At 43.2% G+C, this 25,493-nt stretch overlaps 1 protein-coding gene across 2 annotated transcripts in view; it reads right to left on the bottom strand.

The window, feature by feature from the left end:
- Nucleotides 1-25,493, bottom strand: part of LOC124622274 (probable cytochrome P450 6a13) — a 229,452-nt gene that overhangs the window by 124,407 nt on the left and 79,552 nt on the right. Inside the window, exon 1 of one of the 2 annotated variants that reach the window (XM_047147940.1) lies at nt 1,781-1,799. The exons of the other annotated variant lie outside the window; for it this stretch is intronic. The gene's annotated coding sequence lies outside the window, so the exon portion shown is untranslated. Of the gene's footprint in view, nt 1-1,780; nt 1,800-25,493 lie in introns of those variants that run through there. 2 annotated transcript variants of the gene reach the window in all.

Below are 25,493 nucleotides of genomic sequence, written 5' to 3'. Positions count from 1 at the left end.
TGTTATTGTCGTGTAACTACTCCGCCACAGGCCGTGCATTATGAATATGTGCTCGATCGTGATGAAAGATGCAATCGCCATCCCCAAATTGTTCTACAACAGTGGGAAGCAAGAAGTTGGTTAAAACATCAATGTATGCCTGTGCTGTGACAGTACCATCTAAAACAATAAGGGGTGCAAGCCCCCTCTATGAAAAACACGACCGCACCATAACACCACCTCCTCCGAAGTTTACTGTTGGCGCTACACACGCTGGTAAATGACGTTCACTGGGCATTCGCCATATCCACACCCTGCCATCGTTTTTCCACTGTTCATTCGTCCAATGCTTACGCTCCTTACACCAAGCGATACGTCGTCTGGCATTTACTGTCGTGATGTGTGGCTTATGAGCAGCCCCTCGACCATGAAATCCATTATTTCTCACCTCCTCTCTAACTTTCATACTACTTGCAGTGGATAATGATGCAATTTGGAATTTCTGTGTGATAGTTTGGATAGATGTCTGCCTATTACATATTACGAGCCTCTGCAACTGTCTCTCTCAGTCAACAGACGAGGTCGGTCTGTACGCTTTTGTGCTGTGCGTGTCTCTTCACGTTTTCACTTAACTATCACATCGGAAACAGTGGACCTAGCGATGTTTAGGAGTGTGGAAATCTCGCGTACAGACATTTGACGTAAGTGACACCCAATCACCCGACCACTTTGTGTGGAGCAACGAATCACGGTACACAACGCGACGATCCGATGGCAGGGTGAAGATATGGCGAATTCCCCGTGGGACAGTGCGATGAAAAGTGTGTTGAATGGGCTATGGCAGCAGATAACCGAATCGAGCGCCTTTGGAAACAGCACGACTTCGCCTGCAGCACCTCTTCTGGGCTCGCGACCATAGCAGTTGGACCCTAAACGACCGGGCCGGCCAGTGTGGCCACGCGGTTAAAGGCGCTTCAGTGTGGAACCGCGCGACCGCTACGGTCGCAGGTTCGAATCCTGCCTCGGGCATGGATGTGTGTGATGTCCTTAGGTTAGTTAGGTTTAGGTAGTTCTAAGTTCTAGGGGACTGATGACCTCAGATGTTAAGTCCCATAGTGCTCAGAGCCATTTGAACCTAAACGACTGGAAAACTGTGGCGTTGTCAGGTGAGTCCCGATTTCGTTTGTTAACAGCTGATGGTAGGGTTTGAGCGTGGCGCAGACCCCACAAAGCCGAACACCCAAGCTGTCAACAAAGCCCTACGCAAGGTGGTGGTGACTCCAAGAAGATGTGAGCTGTATTTACATGGAATAGCCTGGGTGCTCTGATCCAAATGATCCGATTGACTGGAAATGCTTATGTTTGGTTATTTGGTGACTATTTGCAACCATTCATGGCGTTTCCAGGCAACGGTGTCAGGTCACCAGGCCACAACTTTTCATGACTGGTTTGAATAAAATTCAATTTGAGCGATTGATCTGGTAACCCAAATTGCCTGATAAGAATCCCGTGGAAAATTTATGAGACATAATCGAGAGGTCAGCTCGTGCACAAAAATCTTGCACTGGCAACACCTTCGCTATTATGCACGGCTATGGCGGCAGTTTAGCTCAATATTTGTGGATGGGATTTCCAACGACTTATTGAGTCCAAGCAACGTCGAGTTGCTGCACTAGGCCGGGCAAAAGGAGGTCAGATACAATACTGGGATGTATCCCCTAACTATTGTCACCTCAGTGTAAATGTGGGGTGTTTTTGTACACGGTTGGAAGTATAACTGGAACGTATGTGCCGGACATACCTGCTTCCAACGCCTTTCTGAACGTTGACGTAGGCGAAAGGTCGCGACGTCACAGACAGTGGCCAGTTGGAACGGTAGTAGGTGCAGTCTTGCGGCCGGCAGGTGTGTGTTGCAGTAGCCACAGTGAGGCAGAAGAGTGTTTGTTGGGTACGGGCAGCCCCACAGTCCTCGTGAAGGACTACGCTCCTTTTATACCCGACGGGAGGCCCTCGTCACACGACATTTCATTTCATAGGTCCCCCATTATCTCGACGTGTGACGTCAGACGCGGCACCTTTGCCTCTGCGCTACGTAACGCTGTCACTGGTCAACGGCGGTAGATGCCGGAATACCTGTCAACAGAACTCGCCACAACTAGCGCTAGCTTCACAGACTGCTTTGATGGAACAATGACTACACTCACCACAGGGCCCAAAAGCCCTGTGGGATGAGATACTTGACAGAACAAAAAATTCACGACGTGAATGTATCTAGGGTGTTTGGTATACATGTTTCGACTCTGAACGTGCCTCAGGGACAGCTATGGAGTAAAAAAAAAAAAAAAAATATGCACATACTTTAATACGTCAGCTATTTAATATACATTGATGGAAAACTAAAGAATAACGCCTCTAAGGACGTGACATGAAGCAACATATTTCAGTGAATGACCAAAAGTGATTCAGAGTAACATTAAAGAGAATTTTGTATTCCTCAGAGCCTGCGGTGTAAATCAGTTCGACCCCGCAATGAAAATCCTACGTATTATACATAATGGCCCAATAATAAAACTTTTAGAAGAAATAAAAGTACCCAGACAAATAAGAAAATGCCAAGCCAAATTCTAAACGAATAAACTGAACGTAAGCATAAAAGTTTCATTTAAAAAAAATGGTTCAAATGGCTCTGAGCACTATGGGACTCAACTGGTGAGGTCATTAGTCCCCTAGAACTTAGAACTAGTTAAACCTAACTAACCTAAGGACATCACAAACATCCATGCCCGAGGCAGGATTCGAACCTGCGACCGTAGCGGTCTTGCGGTTCTAGACTGCAGCGCCTTTAACCGCACGGCCACTTCGGCCGGCATTAAAAATGTCGTCGAAATTTTAGAACGCGGTAATAAATAACACGATAAGGAAAGACTATTCTGTCAAGTAAAGCTGTCAAATTCGTAGAAAACGAAAATTTCAACAAAAATTACATAACAACAATGTCTAATGTTGTGAAAATATATACACAAACAAAAACAAACGGAATCTGCGCTGCAAATACAATACGTAGAATTATATGGCAGCTACTGCGTCATCGATAAGGTATGGAAGTAAGTAATCGACTCGCTGTTACAAAACTAGGTGTACAAGGTAAAAATTGTATATGCTAATAGCGCTTTATAACTGAGGATCGCTTGATAACGGAAATGCAGCCGAAAGAAACTTATTGCGTAACTGCACAACTCCTGAATAAAATTTAATAAAAAATAGTAGCGTGCTGGTATAGCATACGTAAAACGCATTTCTAAGTATAAAGAATGGAATGGAGCCACGTAGCGAGCGTGAAAAGTCTGCGCCCCAATCAGATACACACTACGTGATTAAAAGTGTCAGGACACCTGGCCGGAAATAACTTATTAGTTCGTTGTACCCTCCTTCGGTAATGCTGGAATTCAATATGGTGTTGGCCCACCCTCAGTCTTGATGACAGTTTCCACTCTCGCAGGCATTCGTTCAGTCAGGTGCTGGAAGATTTCTTGGGGAATGGCTGCACATTCTTCACGGAGTGCTACACTGAGGAGAGGTATCTATGTCGGTCGGTGAGGCCTGGCACGAAGTCGGCGTTCCAGAACATCCCGAAGGTGTTTTATAGAATTCAGGTCAGGACTCTGTGCAGGCCAGTCTATTACAGGGATGTTATTGTCGTGTAACTACTCCGCCACAGGCCGTGCATTATGAATAGGTGATCGATCATGTTGAAAGGTGCAATGGGCATTCCCAAATTGCTCTTCAACAGTGGGAAGCAAGAAGTTGCTTAAAACATCAATGTATGCCTGTGCTGTGATAGTGACACCCAAAACAACAAGGGTTGCAAGCCCCCTCCATGAAAAACACGACCACATCATAACACCACCGCTTCCGCACTTTACTGTTGGCACTACACACTGTGGTAAATGACGTTCATCGGGCATTCGACATACCCACACCCTGCCATCGGATCGCCACATTGTGTACCATGATTCATCACTCCACACAAAGTTCTTCCACTGTTCAGTCGTCCAATGTTTACTCTCCATAGCCCGCCGCGGTGGTCTTACGGTTCAAGGCGCTGCAGTCCGGAACCGCGGGACTGCTACGGTCGCAGGTTCGAATCCTGCCTCGGGCATGGATGTGTGAGATGTCCTTAGGTTAGTTAGGTTTAAGTAGTTCTAAGTTCTAGGGGACTGATGACCTAAGATGTTAAGTCCCATAGTGCTCAGAGCCATTTGAACCATTTTTACTCTCCATACACCAAGCAAGGCGTCGTTTGGCATTTACCGGCGTGTCGTTTCCTCACCTCCTGCCTAACTGTCATAGTACTTGCAGTGGATCCTGATGGAATTTGTAATTCCTGTACGATGGTCTGGATAGATGTCTGCCTATTACACATTACGACCCTCTTCAACTGTCAGCAATCTCTGTCAGTCAACAGACGAGGTCGGCCTGTACGCTTTTGTGTTGTGCGTGTCCCTTTACGTTTTCACTTCACTATCACATCGTAAACAGTGGACCTAGCGATGTTTAGGAGTGTGGAAATCTCGCGTACAGACGTATGATATAGGTGACATCCAAACGCCTGACCACGTTCGAAGTCCGTAAGTTTCTCTGAGTGCTCCATTCTGCTTTCTCACAATGCCTAATGACTACTGAGGTAGCTGATATGGAGCACCTGGCAGTAGGTGGCATCAGAGTGCACCTGAGAAACGTATGTATTTGAGGATGTCCGGATACTTTTGATCACACAGTGTAACTCAACTTGCTGAAAGAATGACCTACCATTTAGAGCATTGTAATCCGCCAGGAAACACCGTAGAAAATTCAGAACAATATCAATGTGTTCAGTCTGAGCAATTACATTAAGTTCGAGAAGGATACATTGTGGGCAGTCAGAATAGATGGTCCTACTCAAGAGCTGATGAACACATACTAAGTCATATATAAGCTGTATACCAGTGTTAGTGGTTCGTGAATGGTATACAGCGTGAGCGTAAAGTCTTTCTTTGATCGTTATAACTTACTTCTTATGCTCTATGCTAGTTACAGCTATGCGGTTTGTTACAAATGATAGCTTAGCTCATAAAGTTTTTTTGTCGATACACTTCCACATGTGCTCCAAGTGTTGGTCGTAGAACGTCTAGGAGATACAAAGTTTCTCTCCATGTCTGTGACATAAGCTCTTCCGTCACTACTTCTACAGCATCTCGTAATCGTGCCGTAATAGTTGTTATCTCAGTAACTAGTGAACTGAACATTTTATGATTAACGTAGTCCCACAAATATGCCAATGTTTGCGTGAACATGGTGGCCGTGATGCTGAATCGTCTCTACCAATCTACCTGTCCAGAAAGATTCCGTGCAAGAACGGGCGAATAAATAACCTCCAAAGTGGCAGTGCACTGTCTTGTTGGAACACTACCCGTGGTTGAAATTCCTGTGACTGAGGTGCAGCGTAATGTTCCAAAACGCCGAGGCAAACTGTTGCCAATATCGTAGGCTCGTGAAAAGAAACGATCCAATAAATATGTTTACTTTCGGGCTCTCCTTTGTCTGCTGTCTCACGATTCGTGGGATCCCCGACCCCTAGTTGCGGACATTATGGCTGTTTACCTTCCCGGAGGTGTGAAAAGTCGCTTCGGCGAAAAGAGAAACTTTAACGTAGTCATTGAGCACCGATTCGTTCCAGTATGTTTGTTGCAAACTTACCAAGTTTGGACCTGTCATTTGGCTGCGTGGCTTACATGAGCTGGGTTTTGTATTCATTGTTCGTGTAAAATCCCCGCAGTGCTCTGGCGTATGCCCGTTTCTCTCGAAACACGTCTCGTTAATTTCTGCCGACTGTGTTGGAATATTGTGCGCACGGTATCAATGGTGCCGTCACTCACTCAGCGTCTGCTGCACCTTGCCTCGTCACCAACCCTGCCACTCTCTTTAAACATTTCATACCATCCTTTGATACCCTTGGCCTCTGACGAATCTCGGCCATAGGCATATCGGGGATGTCTCTGAACTGAATAGGCGACCGTGTTTTATGAAAACACAAAACACATTGCGCGCTCTCCTGCGTAGACAGCACTGTGACAGCAGCAACTCTAAATTATGCTGTCTATAGCAAGAGAGAGAAAGAAAAGAAACCCGACTCTGTCAGAACATGTGTTAAGGCGTATAGTTTTTAAAACGGAACTGACATTTAAAACCCCTAAAAATCTTTATCTGAATTTTTTCTTCTTCTCTTTCCTCTTCCTCTTCGTCGTTATAGTTGTCCTCCTCATATACAAGATGGCCTTCACCGTTGTTACTTGTGCCATTGCCGGCCGTGGTGGCCGAGCGGTTCTAGGCGCTACATTCTGGAACCAAGCGACCGCTACGGTGGCAGGTTCGAATCCTGCCTCGAGCGTGGATGTGTGTGATGTCCTTAGGTTAGTTATGTTGAAGTAGTTCTAAGTTCTAGGGGACTGATGACCTCAGAATTTAAGTCCCATTGTGCTCAGAGCCATTTGAACCATTTTTTGTGCCATTACTTAGGCCGCACTTCTTTAAAGATTTAACAATAATGTCTTCTCTCACTCTAAACCACGACTGTTTCGGCACTGAGACACTTGTTTGATTGCAGTTCATTTGAATCTCCCTTCGGCGTGAATTCATGTCAGGTTTCATCCATCATCTATTTGTTCCGTTCCTCTCTCATATACACTTTAAACAGTTCATTTATTGAGACATTAAGAGATTGCAACTGTGAAGTAAGTCCTTCCCGAACAGCATGCTCTGTATTTCCCTGTCTGAATTTCTCTTTCAACGAATTTTTCAAATGACTACTAAATTGGTCTAGCACAAGAAGAGAACTCTTCTTCAAAAAAGCACCCTTCTCTCGCACACTCTTAATCCGTAATTTCATATCAGCCTCGTCCATCCAACCCTTGCCATGTACGTGAACAACAACACCTGGCGGTATTTCAGAAAGTTTCGGCATTGTTTTGCCCTTGTGAATGATAATTGGATTAGGTTCAGTACCGTTAGCACAACATGAAAAGACAACAGTAAGTGCATTTTTTTTCATGTACACTCGTTTTTATAGTTAAAGTTTTAGCACCTTTCATGGCAACAGTTCTGTTGCTCGGCAAATCAAATGTCAGAGGAGTTTCGTCCATATTCGTTATTTGCCTTAGTTGTACACTGGTTTTCGTTCGATGTTGAATAATAAAGCGATAGAGACAAAATTTTCTCTTTGTAATCTTGTGACATTTTCTGAGATATTTTGATTTTTGGTTCGCATGCCAAGACCATGACGCTTCATAAACCTGCATCACCAATCAACTCCACCTCTAAAGTCTGTTAAGTTAACTTTAGCGCTAGCATACTAGAGTGTATTTGAATAATTTTTGTATTAATTCCAATGCCATTTTACGGTGTTCTTGAATCCGTTTCAATACGTCTTCACCTGGTTTTGGTCATTTTGCATTCAGTACATTTAGTCTTCCTTGTTTTTCTCTATTTCTTCTTTATTAGCCCACCAATCTTTTCTGTTGGTGGAGGGTCGAAATGCATCATAGGGTACTCAGTATTCTGGGTTTGTGACGGCGCGGCTGGAGGAAGACAGCGTTAGCAAGCTTGTGAATCCCCGTAACTCAGGTTGGTCGCATCGGTGTACTGCTGCTGCCAGTAGAATTCAGGGTTGCGAGGTAGACATAGGTTTCCCACGGCATCGAATATATGGCCATTTTTAAGACTCTCGAGAAATTTTAAATGAAACACTGAACATTTTTGTATTAATTTCGGGTATAAGGCGCACCCGAATTTCTTAGACCATTATTCGAAGAAAAAAGTGGGTTTTATAGTCCGTAAATTATAGTACTGTATCTAGCATAGTTAGACATGCATTTGTTGTAATCAAAGAAAGACTTTACGGTCGCACTGTACAGTTGCTGTCGACAACGGTCTGTTCATTACTGACCGGCCGCATCCGTAGCTGGTTGCCCGGGGACTCTTAGCACACGAAGCACAATTAAATATAACTCCATCTTATGTCTGGAGAGCGGGACTTCTTCTGGTCGATTTCCTATAATAAAATACCAACAGCCGTTATTTTGGTTTTATTTATTGGGAACCAGTTTCGACATTACATTATGTAATCTTCAGGCCTATACAGTGAAGGTTACAAAAGGGCAATAAGTACATAGTAAAAAGCCAGAGAGTATTGTCTAAATTCAGCAAGGGTTACATATTAATTTACATAATTAAAAGAAAACAATCATAATTAAAATATACATGACAAAACGTAATATGTGCTATCAGAAGTTAACCGGTTCATGCATACTGCGAAAACATCAGTAACCTAATGGAAGAAATCATAAAACAGAAGTGTAAAAGTAACGCAACTATCAGTCCTGTATACCCATTGTCTGCAAATATGCATGGTTATAAGTGGTAAGAGCCTACCGGTTTTGCCGGCCAAGGTGGTCGAGCGGTTCTAGACGCTACAGTCTGGAACCGCGCGACCGCTGCGGTCGCAGGTTCGAATCCTGCCTCGGGCATGGAGGTGTGTTATGTCTTTAGGTTAGTTAGGTTTAAGTAGTTTTAAGTTCTAGGGGACTGATGACCTCAGAAGGTAAGTCCCATAGTGCTCAGAGCCATTTGAACCAATTTTTCTACCGGTTTTTGTCAAAAAGTATAAGAGGCGGGCAAAGGGACCGACTCATCATATGTGAAGTAAGATAACAGGATATCACGTACAGTAAAGTGGTTCACTATAAGCAATAGTAATCTGTATAGTAAGTATACAAAAAGAAACGACAAATTAAAAGAGGAATTGCAGCTACTGAAACACCATAGCTGTACTCTATAAGGGTATATATAGTGAACCCCTGTCTAGTTCTAATCTCGAAGGAGTTTCCAATAACCTATTAATAATTATATTATATATATTGTATAACTTATTAATTATTATTTAATAAGTTGCATGTAGGCAGGTGATGCACGATGAAATCTACGAAATACAAATGCAAAACATGTGCATGAATGCTGAAGGAGAACTTTGAATAGTTGGAAGCGTCTACTCTACCACAGATGTACGGACGTCTAAAATAACGGAAGTAATGGAACTGATTTTCCACGTTTTATAGCGAGTCCTTCACATTTCTTTGTAACATAATGTTTGACCACAAATACCGCACTCTCCGCTTTCCATACTTTCCTCTTTTGCAGAAAAATGTTCCCGCAGGAAGTAACTAGATTTTTATTTTATTCGACGTTGCGCGCGTAACGCGATTACACAAGTAACTGAATGTAAAATTTCCATGTGCCACTTTCCTACGGTCAATTATAACATTTCTATAGTACGCCATCACAGAACTACAGTCAAGAACTGACAGTACATTTTGGCACTCGGAGCTGCATACGTGGTGTAACTAACCTTCGCTGAACAGTCCGCTCCTGTTAACTTTATCCAAGGAATGAATTCATTCCAGCCATCAACAGGTCTGCTATCACTTAACTTTCCGACCCTCTACAAAGCCATCGAAAACCCGGACATTTCGGTCAAATCGGATTAGTTTCTCGGACACATGGTCCATTGATATAAAACGAACGAACCTACACGCCCGTCAATCTTGATTTAATGGTTTTTAACTTGCTTACTTTTACTTTTAATCGATTCTCCACTCTTCAGCTGTTGCCCTGTATTCCCATTCGCCAGTTTTCACGTCCATAGCAGTCCTCCTTGTTCAGATCTCTCTTCCTCATCATTGTAGTTATCCCCATTCTCCATTTTAATCTCGGTTGTCCACACTTTCTACTTCCTGGCGGCGTCTTCCTAATTTACTCATTTATTTCTCCGCTTTATTCTAGATATCCTGGCTGCCCTCCTCATTCCATTCACCTCTACTGCCCGTACTCTGCTTCTCTGGTGCTCCCCCGGGTTCCATCCTTCTGCACCGTTCGTTAGTATACTTTCCGTTACTGTTTGCAGAATCTTCTTCTTTGTTTCTTTTCATATTACACGGCTCCACAGAACTCCATTTAGAATTTTAATTGTGTCTCTTGCTTGCTGGATCATGCGTTTCACATCTGCTTCACAGCTTCCTCTCACTACTAGATATTCTGTTTTACTCATATTTATTCTAAGTCCACCTCGTTCAAATGCTTCCATCACCTTCTTTATCATCAATTTGACATTTTTTCTATCAGTATTTGATCATCTACAAATAATAATGAGTTTATAGAACAATGCTGGAAATGATTTCCCATACCTCCACATGAGTGAGTCTATCGTTCCAATATATACTGCGTATGTATTTTAAACATGGTTGGCGATATACTGCGGCCTAGTCCAAGACCTTTCAATGTTTGGAATGTCTCACTCTACTTTCTTCATATTTTAACTGTTGCTTAAAATTGGTGGTATATTCTCCAAACTAGGGGTATTTGTTGTGCTTTTACACATGTATACTCCATCGATTCCCATAGTGTGATGATGGGTTCAGAATCACACACTTTTTCTAAATCCACAAATATTAGGCGTACTTCCTGATCCTTAGAATACGTCTTCTCGCTTATTTCTCTAAGGCTAAAAAGACGATCCACACAATATTGTCCAATCGTAAAACCTGCCTGTTCCTCTCACATCTTTCCCTCATTTTCATTCTCCAACCTATTTTTCAATATAGCGTTAAAAGCTCTGCTGACAGATGCGATAACACTATACCCCTTTAATTATTTGGACGCTTCTTGTTTCCTTTTTTATAGATAGCAGAAAATGTCTGATACACATCACTCTCTTGGTATTTCCTCTCCCTCCACAATCTGACTGAACAATTTACATAATATGTAAACTTTTGCGGCCGGTGTTGTCTTCAGTTAAAACTTCCGGGTTGAGAGGCCGTGGTCGATGTATAAAATTTCCACCATAATAATTTTAGTAGAAAAGAGGAAGTTTTAAAGTTGGACAAAATATGGATGTCGGCGTTGCGCCAGCAGAATGACAACCGATTACTCTTAATCGAGAATGATGACGCCTTCCAAAGATAGGCATCAGTCGGCATCACGTGACGAATGGTGGTGCCCTCTATGCGCTCTATAAATGCGAGAGTACCTGGAGACTCAGTGGCAGTAGCCGGACGACCTCAGAAGATGTCTCCCGCAGATGGAGACGAAACGTTAGGTGGAAATTTTATACATCGACCACAGCCTCCCAGCCCGGAGGTTTTAACTGAATAATTTACATATTCTGACTGAACAATTTACATACACTTCTTTTTTCTACCGAAAGTTCTTCAAAGTGCTTTTTCCATTGTCTAATATAATATTGATTGTATTGTGGTTGTACGATTACTGTGCATTTCCATTATCATCCTCTATGCCCTTGCAGATCTCCTATATCCAATCGGATGCCCTATTTTCCCACATACTCTTTCCCATACCTCTTCCTTACACTTTCTTGTTAATTTCTCAGCCCTCTTTTCAGATAGCTCATACCTGTTCCAGTCCTCTTCACTCCCAGAGCTTAACCATATGTGATACGGTTCCCTACCTAAGGCCACCTCCGCTGCTCCCTTAATGCACTGTGTCAGGAAACTGTATAGCTCTATAGCTCATTAGCACTCCTCTATTGCATCTAATCTCAGATTTACTCTTCTTGCTGAAGATGTGTATTATATTTTGGATCGACCATAGTTCTACTTCCAGCATCATACTCTTTCTTCTCCTGTTCGCCCCGATACGCCGGCACGGTAGCTCAGCGTGTTCGGTCAGAGAGCCGGTTAGCCTCTGTAATAAAAAACTGAGTGGAACGATCAACCCCCGAACTTAACAGGGTGTCTTGTGACGTCCGCAACGACCAAACACAACGATAAAAAAAAAAATAAATAAATAAATAAATAAATAAATAAAAATAAATAAAAATTGCTGAGCGGTCAGCGTGACGGATTGCCGTCCTACGGGCCCGGGTTCGATTCCCGGCAGGGCCGGGGATTTTCTCCGCCCAGGGACTGGGTGTTGTGTTGTCTTCATCATCATTTCATCCCCATCCTGCGCGCCGGTCGGCTATTGTAGCGACAAATCAGAATGGTATTGATCTGTTTAAAATTACCGAAGTTTTAACAGCAAGAAGAAGAGCTTTGTAACAAAAACAGAACAGTTATCATTACTGTCTAAAAACGAGGTGAGTGGTGAATTCTGTTTTTAGTGTTGTCTTCAGTCTAAAGACTGGTTTCATGCAGCTCTCCACGCTATTCTATCCTGTCCAAGCCTCTTCATCTCCGAATAACTACTGCGACTTACATAATTCTGAATCTACTTATTGTATTCATCTCTTGGTCTCCCCCTGCAATTTTCACACCCCACACTTCCCTCCAATACTAAAATGGTGATCCCGAGATGTCTTAGAATACGTCCTATTAACCGATCCCTTCTTCTAGTCAAGTTGTGCCACAAATTTCTTGTGTCAACAGTTCTACTCAGTACCGCCTCATGAGTTGCTTGGCCTACCTACCTAATCTTCGCCGGCCGGAGTGGCCGAGCGGTTCTAGGCGCTACAGTCTAGAACCGCGCGACCGCTGCGGTCGCAGGTTCGAATCCTGCCTCGGGCATGGATGTGTGTGGTGTCCTTAGGATAGTTAGGTTTAAGTAGTTCGAAGTTCTAGGGGACTGATGACGTCAGAAGTTAAGTCCCATAGTGCTCAGAGCCATTTGAACCATTTTTTTTCTTAACCAAATCTTCATCATTCATCTGTAGCACCACATTTCAAAAGCTTCTATTCTCATCTTGTCTAAAACGTTTATCGTCCATGTTTTCACTTCCATGTATGGCTGCACTGCAGAGAAATACCTTCAGAAAACACCTCCTAACACTGAAGCCTACATTCGACGTTAACAAATTTCTCTTCTGCACAAACGCTTTTCATGCCGTTGCCAGTCTACATTTTATACCCCTCTACTTCGGCCTTCATTAGTTACTTTGCTGCCTAGATAGAAAAACTATCTACTACTTTAAGTGTCTCGCTTCCTACTCTAATTCCCTCAGCATCACCTAATTTGATTACACTAAATTCCATTATCTTTTTTTTTTCCTTTTGTTGATGGTCATCTTATATTCTCCTTTCAAAACAATGTCCATTCCGTTCAACTGATGTTCCTAGTCTTTTGCTGTTTATGACAGAAATACAGTGTCATCGGCAAACCTCAGAGTTTTTATTTATTTTCCATGAACTTTAATTCCTGCTCCAAATTTTTGGTTGCTTAGTGTACAGATAGAAGAACATCGGGGATAGGCCACAGGTCTGTCACACTGCCTTCTCAACCACTGCTTCCCTTTCATGTCCCTCGACAAACATGTACAAACGTTAATACAGCTTTCCTTAATCTATCGCCTAAGAAAAGTCACAGGGCCAGTACTACCTCCCGTGTTCCTACATTTCTCCGAAATCCAAGCTGATCTTCACGAGGTCGGCTTCTACCAGTTGTTTTATATTGTTCCTTACTGAAAACTTAATAGGGTCCAGTGTAGAAAGTATTATTTATGTACTAGGTACAACTCAGTAACGCTACATTTTTTAGCAATCACACTGTATTCTCCGTCTCCAGTATCTACTTGACGCGCAGTTTAGCTTATCCTTTCGAGGATCCACGGCGGTTCAAAGGAAACACGCATCATTTGTACTTTCTGCAGATAACACTTCGTCCGTCCGTCCCCCCCCCCCCCCCCCCCTCCCAGCCCACCAACTTCTTTCTCAGTTTGGGTGGCCCTAATATTCGTGTCGTGCTATACTGATACGCTAGACCGTTCATGACCATGCAACGGCAGCACATCGCCATCGGTCTCTCTCACTGATAGACCGACAAATTAGCTCCTTGTTTTCGCCCATATGGCTTGTAGCCGAAATTCACACGGTTTCTTCAGCGGACACAGTATGAAATTCTTCTTGGAAAGCAGTAAAATGAATAATGGTCGAATATTCTCATTTTGCTCTTGTTGCAGTGTCGTACCCTATGATGAATGCTAGGTGCGAAGAATGACAAGCCAGGTTTGTTATCAGTGGCATGTTATTCCGAAGCATGTGACCCTCGAGGTGGTTAGGTCAGAAGTCAGTGACGTAACGTGATTAGGGCGTCTGTGTGTGTTTGGACTGTGTCGTCGGCGCTGGTAAACACGATGGAAATCGTGTGACATGCGTTGTCACGTGAGTCGACCTCGCGGTCAGCAGCGTTACTCCACAGAACCTGCTCGATGTACGATAAACAGCTTTTACTACGTTAATCCTAGAGCGAGAACCGATCGCAGGTCATACCTTCCACCTGCAGCAACTCGCTGCTTTGTAAGAGATCGTAACGCGATTAAATTATGTTGTAGAATACGAGGAAAGCTGCAGGATTTCGCCAGAGAAGGCAATAGATCCGAAACAATACATCGTTGAGTACATAAAAGCCCACCAGGAAGGGGAAAAATAAATTAACTCGTTTTCGTAAGCAATAGTAACTCCCTTAAAAGTAAAGCTGCACTTTAGAAAAGATTTAGAAGACCTGATTGCCTGAAAGTAGCAATATTGAATATTTCTGTATGCACTGAAACAGACGTTTCTTCTTTAAAGTGCCGAAAAATAAATAACAAAAGTAGGAAATTAAATGAAATTCGGAAGAATTTAAATGACACTGTCGAGACAACGGATCTGCAGTAGATGTCTGGACAGACAACGGAGAAGAGGTGTAGATGAATTACAACAGAATCAAAATACAACGTAAAAACATTATGAGGTTAAACAAATTCTTAACTTTTGAATCTAGTTTTTCGTTTCCATGCGAGATAAAAGAAACAAATTTATATTTTCAAATTCTAAAGTACTCGGAAATGTGCTAGTTGAATGCATAGAGCCGGCCGAAGTGGCCGTGCGGTTAAAGGCGCTGCAGTCTGGAACCGCAGGACCGCTACGGTCGCAGGTTCGAATCCTGCCTCGGGCATGGATGTTTGTGATGTCCTTAGGTTAGTTAGGTTTAACTAGTTCTAAGTTCTAGGGGACTAATGACCTCAGAAGTTGAGTCCCATAGTGCTCAGAGCCATTTGAATGCATAGACTTTTGAGAGACAGTTACTGCAACCGAGTGATAAAACTGTCGATAAGATCTACATCTGCAATAAAATATAAATCCGGATGATACTGTGAAGTGGCGGTGCAGGAAATTTCTTGTATTTATTCTTCTACATCTTAATCTACATCCGCATGATTACCCTGCACACAATTTAGTGCCAGGCAGAGGGTTCATCGACCCACCTTTAAGCTACTAGTACTTCTCTACCATTTTACTCTCGAACAGCGTGCGGGAAAAGGAACACAAAATATTTCCGTGCGAGCTTTGATTTCTTTTATTTTATTACGATGATTATTACTCCCTATGTAGGTGGGCGCCAGCAAAATGTTTTCACACTCTGAGGAAAAAGTTGGTGATTGTAATTCCATGAGAAGTTCCAGCCGCAGTGAAAAACGCCTTTGTTTTAATGACTGCCACTTCAATTCGTGTACCATATCAGTGGCACTCTCTCCCTTATTTTGGGATAATACAGAACCAGCTGCCCTCCTTTGAACTTTTTCGACATCTTCCGTCAATCCTATCTGATATGGAATCCACATCACACAGCAGTGCTTGTGAAGAGGGCGGACAAGCGTAGTGTAAGCAGTATCTTTCGGGAAACTGTTGCACTTTCTAAGTGTTCTGCCGATAAATCGCAGTTTTTGGTTTGTTTTCCCCAAAACGTTATCTATGCCATCGTTCCAATTTAATAAATTCGTAATTTTAGTCCCTAAGCATTAATCTTACAGCCTTTAAATTTTTGTGATTTATCGTGTAACTGAAATTTAGCGGTTTCCTTTTTGTGCTAATATGTATGACTTCACACTTTTCGTGATTTGGAATCAACTGCCACTTTTTGCATTATATAGATATCTTCTCTAAACCATTTTGAAATTCGTTTTGATCATCTGATGACTTTACACCACAGTACGTGAAAGGATGATCTGAAAAAAGTCTAAGAGGGCTGCTCAGATTGTCCCCTCATTCATTGGTATGAATCAGGAAGATCAGAGGGTCTACAACACTTCCTTGGGAACGCTAGATATGACTTCGTGCAAGACACACAGGTCCCACCCGAGGCATTACGGTCTGGGGTGCGTTTACCTATAACTCTCGTTCACCTTCGATGTTTCTGGAGGGGACGCTAACCTGTTCTTGGCATATCGAGGATGGTATTAGATCCGTTATGTTGCCGTTCTTGCAACAGGAAGGCGATGTGTTGTTCCAGCAAGATAATGAATTTATAGCAGTTCTAAAGCGAATGCTGTGAAGTGTTCCCTTCAGTTTAGAAATCGACTTGAACTCGCGAGGGGTTAAGTCAGGGGTGTGCAGTAGGTGGTATAGCACTTAGCAGCCCCATCAGTCAAACAGATCAGTAACAGCTTGCACTGTACGTGCTTGAGCATTGTCCTGCAAAATGATGGTCAGGTCCTGCGGAAAGTGTCATCACTTCTGTCTCTAAGCTGGTCGTAGGTTGTGTTCCAAAAATGAACAGCATAAAGACGGAAGTGATGACACTTTCTGCAGGACGTGACCATCATTTTGCAGGACAACGCTCAAGCAGGTACAGTGCAAGCTGTTACTGATTTGTTTGACTTATGGGGCTGCTAAGTACTACACCACCTACTGCACTCCCCTGACTTAAGCCCTCGTGAGTTCAACTCGATTTCTAAATAGAAGGAAACGCTTCGCGGCATTCGCTTCAGAACTGCTACAAATTCGTCGGGCAACACACCGTGCCGCTCGAACTCTCAACACAACTGGCACTGCTAAGAGTGTCCTACGACTTCCACATCGCTGGCAATGGGCTATACACAGTGCTGGTGACTACTTTGAAGGTCGTAAAACTTTGAAACAGTTTTTTATTTTGTACGAGCTGTAAATAAGTAATTGCCACTATTAAAGTTTCAACCCTCGTATAATTGCCTAGGAGCCGGAGATTCATGCCATGGCAGGCGGTAGTCCGCGAGTCAGCATTTTATCCACGTTTAATTGATGTTGAGATCTGCCGTAGATTACAGGTATGAACTCTAAATTTGGTATGACGGTTTGGTTATACATTATATTCATGAAGTTTATGGCGTGTTATGATCGTAGTCAGCTGGTGCGCTGCTGGCGCCAGTCTCCATCGATTGTCATCCCGACCATTGGGAGTCGATTTTCGACCCTGCTTGTCTTCTTCGCATCTTTGGCGGATGGCTGTTTGACAGCGGGGCGCGCGCTCTGGTGGGGCTTGAGTTCGGGTGTCAGCTGTGTGTACGACAGTGACGCGTGGGCTGTGGATGTATGCAGCGTGGCGAGTGGCCGAGTCTGTACGACGGAGGAGCGTGGGCAGCTGCTGCTTCGTGTTTAGCCGTTGGAATGCAGATCCACTGCCGATGGTGATTGGGATTTCCTTGTGATTTGAAGGACAGATTTCCTTCGCGTCTGTTACATGTTACTCAAAGTGAATGAACTGGAGTCGTCGAATTGTTCCATGGTGGGTTCTGTTCATGTTATTTGAGTACCCGAGTGCACTGAAAACTATCTTGATTGTTTCAGTTACTTGTCACTGTACTTGGTCTGGCCTCCTGATATCTTGACGGCATTTAAGGGAGTGCTAGCTACGCACAGTAAATAGACATGAAGTCGTGCTTAATGTGTAGCTAGAGGCCATACGAAGAAGTGCGTAAGTCTGTGGCCGGTCACTGTGGCAGATCGGTTCTAGGTTCTTCAGTCCAGAACCGCGCTGCTGCTACGGTCGCAGGTTCGAATCCTGCCTCAGGCATGGATGTGTGTAATGTCCTTAGGCTAGTTTTAAATAGTTCAAAGTCTAGGGGACTGATGACATCCGATGTTATGTCCCATAGAGCCATTTTGAACCGTAAGTCTGTGCCTGGCGTTCGAGAGCGGGCCGAAATAATTTTCCCTATTTCCTTTTTCCATATTGTTATTTTATTTGTTTGATCTAGAGAATAGGCTAATCAAATTTTAAGAGCCGTTAATGGGCGAGTGGTCACGTAGGTTAGTTCTGTTTGAGTTCATTTTGTGCCCTGTATAAGTAAAGGTTTACTTATAACCAGTTGGGCAGATATGTTTTGTGTATCAAAATGGTTCAAATGGCTCTGAGCACTCTGGGACTTAACATCTCAGGTCGTCAGTCCCCTAGAACTTAGAACTACTTAAATCTAACTGACCTAAGGACATCACACATCCATGCCCGAGGCAGGATTCGAGCCTGCGATCGTAGCAGTCGCGCGGTTCCGGACTGAAGCGCCTAGAACCGCTCGACCACCGCGGCCGGCTTTTTGTGTATCTGATGAGCCAGATTGTTGTCTGCCGCTGATGTCTTTATGTTTCAGATAACTGGCAGTGGTCGACGCGAGCAAACTCCGATCGGGGTATCACGATGGAAGAGGGAAATTTAAGGACCTGGATAAGTATCTATGGTTACGTTGTTAGTGTCCTGCAATTCCACCTTTCTGGTGGAATGTTGTGGTTTTCCGGAAGCTTAGTTGTAGCTCAAGGTTGAGTAGAGTTCTACTTCACCTTCTGGTCCGTGAATCTCCTATATCTGTTAGAGCCTTTGGGTCTGCTCGCCTCCATCGCTAATTTTCAACGTAAAATTGAAACGGCCCCTTTTTAAAACTATTTAATATACTATTATTATATTCTAGGCATGAAATGTATGTGAACATCGTACCTGTAAGTAATACTAAAGAGAAGCCTAGTTGAGTGTATTAATCGGATAATACTTTTAATTTGTTAGAATTGCTGAGGATCAGTCCATGGAAGATGTCTTAGTTGTTGGAAATAGTTTTAGAATTTGTATGAGTTATGTGAAAGCCACTTCTATGTACGTCATGAAGAATGTTTAAAATGTTTGTGTGATTCAGTTATGTCAGTTAAATTTCGTTAATAGTGGTTTTATGAACATTGTTTTAAGTAGTGAAAATTGGTTGAGTAAAATTTGAAAGATCTGTGTCTATCGGACTTAAATGCATTAATGTTTTAATCTGAGTCCTGGTTCGGTAGGGCAGGTGCCTTTTATTATAATCGTTGTTACTGTTAATTTCATTAAGAGCATGTGTTTGTAATAAAGAAGTGTATGGCAACAACAAACTGGTTATGTGATTAATTTCGATGTGTCGAAAGGAATAACACATCACGTACTAGTTTTCTAGTAATTCGTGTTTGTTTCCACTTTTGTCGTCATCACTGTAGATTATCTAGTAGGCGTCTATACTGTTAACGGTACTATGTAAGTCAGTTTAGATGATGAAGCTGTGCCATGGCTGAGGTCCTTCAGAGCGAAGTCAGGTGTAGGAGTTTTTGAAAGATCTTATAGAAGTCGTGATGGAAAATTTTTTGTGGGTACGAAGATACGCTTTGCACTGAGAAGCCGGCCGGTGTGGCCGTGCGGTTCTAGGCGCTTCAGTCTGGAACCGCGTGACCGCTACGGTCGCAGGTTCGAATCCTGCCTCGGGAATGGATGTGTGTGATGTCCTTAGGTTAGTTAGGTTTAAGTAGTTCTAAGTTCTAGGCGACTGATGACCATAGATGTTAAGTCCCATAGTGCTCAGAGCCATTTTTTTGAAAGTCGTGAAAACAAAAATTTTCCGAATGTGACCCTTTTCCGTTACATCTTGTGTAAAGTGTGGAGATCCAGAGCACGAGAGTTAGCCAGCAGTACAGCTACATGGAATCCACGTTGCTCCATTTTAGGATCCGCGCAAAGTTCCTAAATTGTGGACACGGAATATTTTCCGGCCAAGTAGTCACGTGTAGGAAAAGTACTTTAAAAATTTACAACGCGTTTCCCACTTAGATCTTCATGTGTGGCACTCACAACATTTCCGTACGCATTCAGCTTACATCGACAACCCATTACTGGAGCGACACGTCTCACGTTTCATTCGTGATTGTTTTAAATTCATCACAGTCTATCTTCTATAACAATTAACGTTTGTAATAACTAGCTTCAGTGATTGCCAAGATTAAGATGTCCCCTTTTTAGTGGCACTTTTGAATGTGACATTTTATGTGGTTTACCTAAGGCCACGATGAGCCAGGGTAGGCACAGAGGCACAGGGCAGTGACTCGTTGTCGAGGCGAGCACACCTGGGAGTTTCGGTTCGCTTTTCACAGTCAAAAGCTAGGAGATGGGTCGAAGTGTCCTCCAACAGGACGTACAACAGTGTGGCCCAAGCGTTGTTTAAGTTGTTTAGATCGGGCAATGGGAGGCACGTTCCAGCCATCCAGCCATTCTTTAGCTCGGGCGCCTGGCGGTCGTATTCCGGTAGTTTTTCTCATAATGTGCCCGCGCAACGTGAGGTCCATGTCTCTATACAAAGAAGTCGTATTACGTACTGTGACAAGTACCTGTACTTGTGCACAATCTTGGTTTTTTTACAAGGTGTGCCATCTAGTCAAAAGAAATTTGTATTTCGTCGACGGCAGGTCTTTCTAGAACGCTATGGAGTGGGTTATTAGTCACAATTTCGGGTCACTACCTTCTGTGAGGAGCGATGAAGCGGCATTTCGTTCATGATTCTTTGGAGTCTTTGTAAAGTGATGAGCCGACATTCTGGCGCCGTTTAGCGTGGGGTGAAAGCTCTCACCCTGTCTAAAAAGTTGTAAGAAGGCATGCCAGTATCTGAGGAACTCAGACTTGGAGACAAGCGTAGTGGCTGAAGTGAAGAACTTACATGAAAAGTGGGAGTGTAACACAGAATCATTTAAAACTGTTAAATGGGAATTATATGATTGGTTATCGTTATAAAACGTTTCCCAGGTGGGGCTTAGTTATTTTGTTAACAAGAATATTATTGGCCAGCATTTTTCAGAACCTTTTTCGTAGGTGTACAGTAACTGTGTGGACGTGAAGAGTCCTCCCTACCTTTTGGGTAGGGAGCACTTGGTCTGAAGATTCGGGAGAGATAAATTCGCCACGGGATTATGAGGAGAACATATCGTGTGGGATCTAGAGAGAGACACTTGGTCCTCAGAGGCTGATAAAATACACTTCAGTTGCAGATGTGGAGAAGGGATGCAATCAGCAGCTGATGTGATGCGTACTGCAGCAGATCACTGCGCTGGCGACTTTCTGCACTGCTATATGCAGAGTATTGTGAGAAACTGCAGCTTAGAATAGCAGGTACAATACTTGCCAAGCTTTGTAGGCATGTTGTTAGCGTCACATTGGTTCCAGAAATCTTGTACGTCTCCGAGTGATCAGAGCTTGTACGTAACTCGTTCAGTGGCATTATTTGTTTCTCGTAGTTTTTCACCCAGACAATCACTGCGAGCCCATCACAGATTTGTCTTTCAATAAGTTATTTGTAACATCCCGGCTTTGTCCCATTCAGCTAATCTATCATACTTAAGTGTTAGATTAGAACTACTCTGTGTTAGTAATTGTCAGTTTACGTGTTCTGCATATCTAGATGGAATAGGCCTTGTGATTAATTCTTGTTCACATATACTTTAGTAGAGAACTTTACAATGCATGGAGGTGACTTTGCACAAGTGTTTCATTTCATAGTTATATGGCTCGACTTTTATTGTCTTTTGTGAGGTACAACACCCATGTCTCATATGTAATAGGGCCACCCAGAATGAGATTTTCACTCTGCAGCGGAGTGTGCGCTGATATGAAACTTCCTGGCAGATTAAAACTGTGTGCCCGACCGAGACTCGAAGTCGGGACCTTTGCCTTTCGCGGGCAAGTGCTCTACCAACTGAGCTACCGAAGCACGACACACGCCCGGTACTCAGAGCAGGAGACGAGGTACTGGCAGAAGTAAAGCTGTACCGGGCGTGAGTCGTGCTTCGGTAGCTCAGTTGGTAGAGCACTTGCCCGCGAAAGGCAAAGGTCCCGACTTCGAGTCTCGGTCGGGCACACAGTTTTAATCTGCCAGGAAGTTTCAATAGGGCCACCCGTTTCCCATAATTAATCCGCTGGGTTACAGTTTTTATTGAAGCATATGAGTCCATGAAGAGTGATCTAATTATTGGTCAGTACAGTAGATGCGGGTCATCCGAGATTCGGAAGGGTATCTCTAAAACTTAGTTGATTACTCATATTTTCCGTGCCATTTTCTGTACTTCTACCGATTTTTTTCCTTCCCAAGTGATGGGATCTTAGGATTTTGATATCTGTTTTTGGGTTGTTCCGAATAAGAGCTGAGGTCCATGTCTCTCTAGACTGCATTGTTTGACTGTTTGCATTTACAACCCTACATCATAATGCACATCCTGGTAAGCAAAATTTAGTGCAGGTCTGAATGTTCTGCCCAAGCATAATGTTGTTGTCATTTCTTCATGTGACCTTACTGTAAATTAGACAATGAATATCTTGTTTATGGGGTACCAGACAATAACCTGAGAGAGTAAATATAAGACAGTATTGGTCCATCAGTCAGTAGCAGCTCATAGACAAGTCAGTGGGCCGCTACTCCAGAAAACTGTTAGCCTTTGTTTTAAAATTATGTAACCAAAGAAACACGTGTAAAAGTAAAATTTATTCATAAACTTGACAAAATCCTAAAACAACAAAATCAAATTTTTTATTTACTTTAACCTAGATGTTTACAGTTAAGGCTTGATCTATCCATTTAAAAATGAAAATGGCCAATAAGTTTCTCCCTGATTTCTGGATGACAAATTATGAAATTTTCTCTATTGAATAAGCATCAAGCGTGTTTAGTCTTTCCAAATTCTTACCACTTCTCAGAAAATTTTTATCCTTTTCATTGCTGAAAAGCAACGTTCTGTCTCTAAAAAAGTGATGGGAATTGTCGATTACCTTTTTTATCGGTTTCGTAATTTCAGTAAGAATGTCATCTATGTTAATTTCCAGCGTAAATTTTTGCAGCTCAATTAATTTGCAGTACTCTTGAATATCAGACTATAACGGAATTGTTTTATTTTAGTTCCAGGCTTTTGTTTGTCAGTCATGGGATTACCTACCATAGTCAATACTAACTCTTTATCGGATGTTCATTCTTAAAACAAATGAAGCTTTTCTTGTTGAACAGTTTAGCAGTTACTAACTGTTCAGTGGAACATAAACACATATACAGCCACACACAGCTTCTGCCGTGAATATCTTTGAGTTTCTTAGATCTAAAACAGCAGTTTAAAACTTGTAATACAGGCTGTTCATTTTCACTGAAGACATTGAAATATCTCTAAAACCAGCACATTGAGTCAAAACAAGTAATAATTCCAATTTGTTTGTATTGGAGGGGGACATCCGATGATACCACACTCGACTCCCCCAACCCATCCTGTGCGTGGGTGGCGAGGAGCAACTTCGAAATATTAACTGAGAAACCCTGCTTTTTTTTTAATTACAAATTACGACTCTACAGCAAAATCTAGCTACGTTTTGTCTGAAGCATTTTCTTCGTCTCGGTACAGATGGTGCAGTAATCGGAATAATAGAAATGGGTACACAATCGTAATTTACGGCATGCTACTCAGCGGCTATTTCATATCGAATGGCGAGTGAGACTCCATGCTGCGAGGGTAAGGTATTTGATAACTACTAATTCGAAACCCCATTCACAACGTTGTATTCCTCCGACATATCGAACAGGGGACTACTCGACGAGTCACCGTGGCCATGGCTCGAGGCGAACGCTACTCTACTTTTCCAATTAGAGTAAGTGTTCACACGTAGTACCGCCAACTTCAATACACTTAATGCTCCACTTTTCACATGACCGTGCACAGGACAGAAGCATATCTGCAGGAATGTCAACACAGGCGTTTCTGATGCGGTCGACCCTGTCTTCACGGCTTGTTGGCACATGCTGTAGCACTTTATCTTCAAAATATCCCCACAGAAAGAAGTTCGGTGACGTCAAATCCGGTGACTTAGCGGGCCAGTTAATAGGGCCGCCTCCACTGATGAATCGACCGTTTAAAAACGGTCTAGTATCTCCCGTGCTTCAGCTGCGTGTTGCGCAGGGGCAACCGTCAAGATGAAACCACATTCCTTGTCGAACGTCAAGGGGAACAGTAGTGGTAGTTCTTGTTCCAGAAACGTTCGGTATCTGCGTTCATTCAAAGTGCCGTCGATAAAATACGGCCGGCCGGTGTGGCCGAGCGGTTCTAGGCGCTTCAGTCTGGAGCCACGTCACCGCTACGGTCGCAGGTTCGAATCCTGCCTTGGGCATGGATATGTGTGACGTCCTTAGGTTAGTTAGGTTTAAGTAGTTCTAAGTTCTAGGGGACTGATGACCTCAGCAGGTCAGTCCCATAGTGCTCAGAGCCATTTGAACCATGTTTGATAAAATACGAACCAATGAGTTTGTTCCCCATGATATCACACTATACATTAATCGACCAAGGACGCTGGTGGTCAACCAGTGAGGATCGTCTACACCCCAGTAATGTATCCTATGCCGGTTAATGTTGCCATGTCTTCACTTAAAACTTCCGGGCTGATAGGCCGTGGTCGATGTATAAAACTCTCCCCTGACGTTTCGTCTCCGACTTACGACTGCGGAAGACATCCTTGGAGGTACAGCGGCGAACTGCGAAGAGAACTCCAGGAAGCGCTGATTATATGGGCAGTACAGAGGGCGCCACTGTCGATCACGTGGCGTCGGCTCTGAGATTGTCTCTGGTAATGCCAACATTCTCGATTGAAAGTAATCGATCGTCACGCTTGCAGTGCAACGCTGACATCCAAATTTTATCCAGTTTAACACCTTCGTCTTTCCTGTTAAAATTGTTACGGTGTTTATCAATCTCTATAGCCTCTCTATACAAGCGTGCATAATAATGCGAGGTTTTTGATATGACGCTCGTCTCACTGAATTTTATTTCATGATCACCTTCCTGGTAAGCATGTTCCGCTACGGCCGATTTATCCGTGTGACCCAGGCGGCAATTCCTCTTATGTTCAACAAGACGGGTGTTCACACTTCTCTTTGTGGAACCGATATAAACCTGTCCACAACTACAAGGAATTTTATATACCCCCGGTGTAGCCAAAGGGTGACGTGCATCTTTTGCCGATCTTAAAAATTCTTTTATTTTCCTGGTGGGACTGAAAATAATTTCCACCCCATACTTGCTTAAAACTTTCCCATTGCGATCTGTGACCTTACTAATGAACGGAAGAAAAATTTTACTCCTGATTCTGAGCCTAGAGCGAAGTGCTCGGTCTATATCCTGGCTAGAATAGCCATTCTTCACGAAAGTTGACCGTAGATGTACAACCTCATCTTTTAAACAGGTTCACAAATTTTGTACGCCCTGTCTACCAAGGTTTTCATTACACCTTTTTTTTGTCTAGGGTGGTGGTTTGAATCTTTATGTAGATAACGATCAGTATGAGTGGCCTTTCTATACACCTTATGGCCCAACGTTCCGTCCAGTCGTTTAATCACAGACAGCGCTTCCTGGAGTTCTCTTCGCAGTTCGCCGCTGTACCTC

The sequence above is a fragment of the Schistocerca americana genome, chromosome 7, assembly GCF_021461395.2.
Source record: "Schistocerca americana isolate TAMUIC-IGC-003095 chromosome 7, iqSchAmer2.1, whole genome shotgun sequence".
Classification (NCBI taxonomy): Eukaryota; Metazoa; Arthropoda; class Insecta; order Orthoptera; family Acrididae; genus Schistocerca; species Schistocerca americana.
The sequence above is the reverse complement of the archived record's forward strand: the minus strand, read 5'-3'. Positions and strand labels throughout refer to the sequence as shown.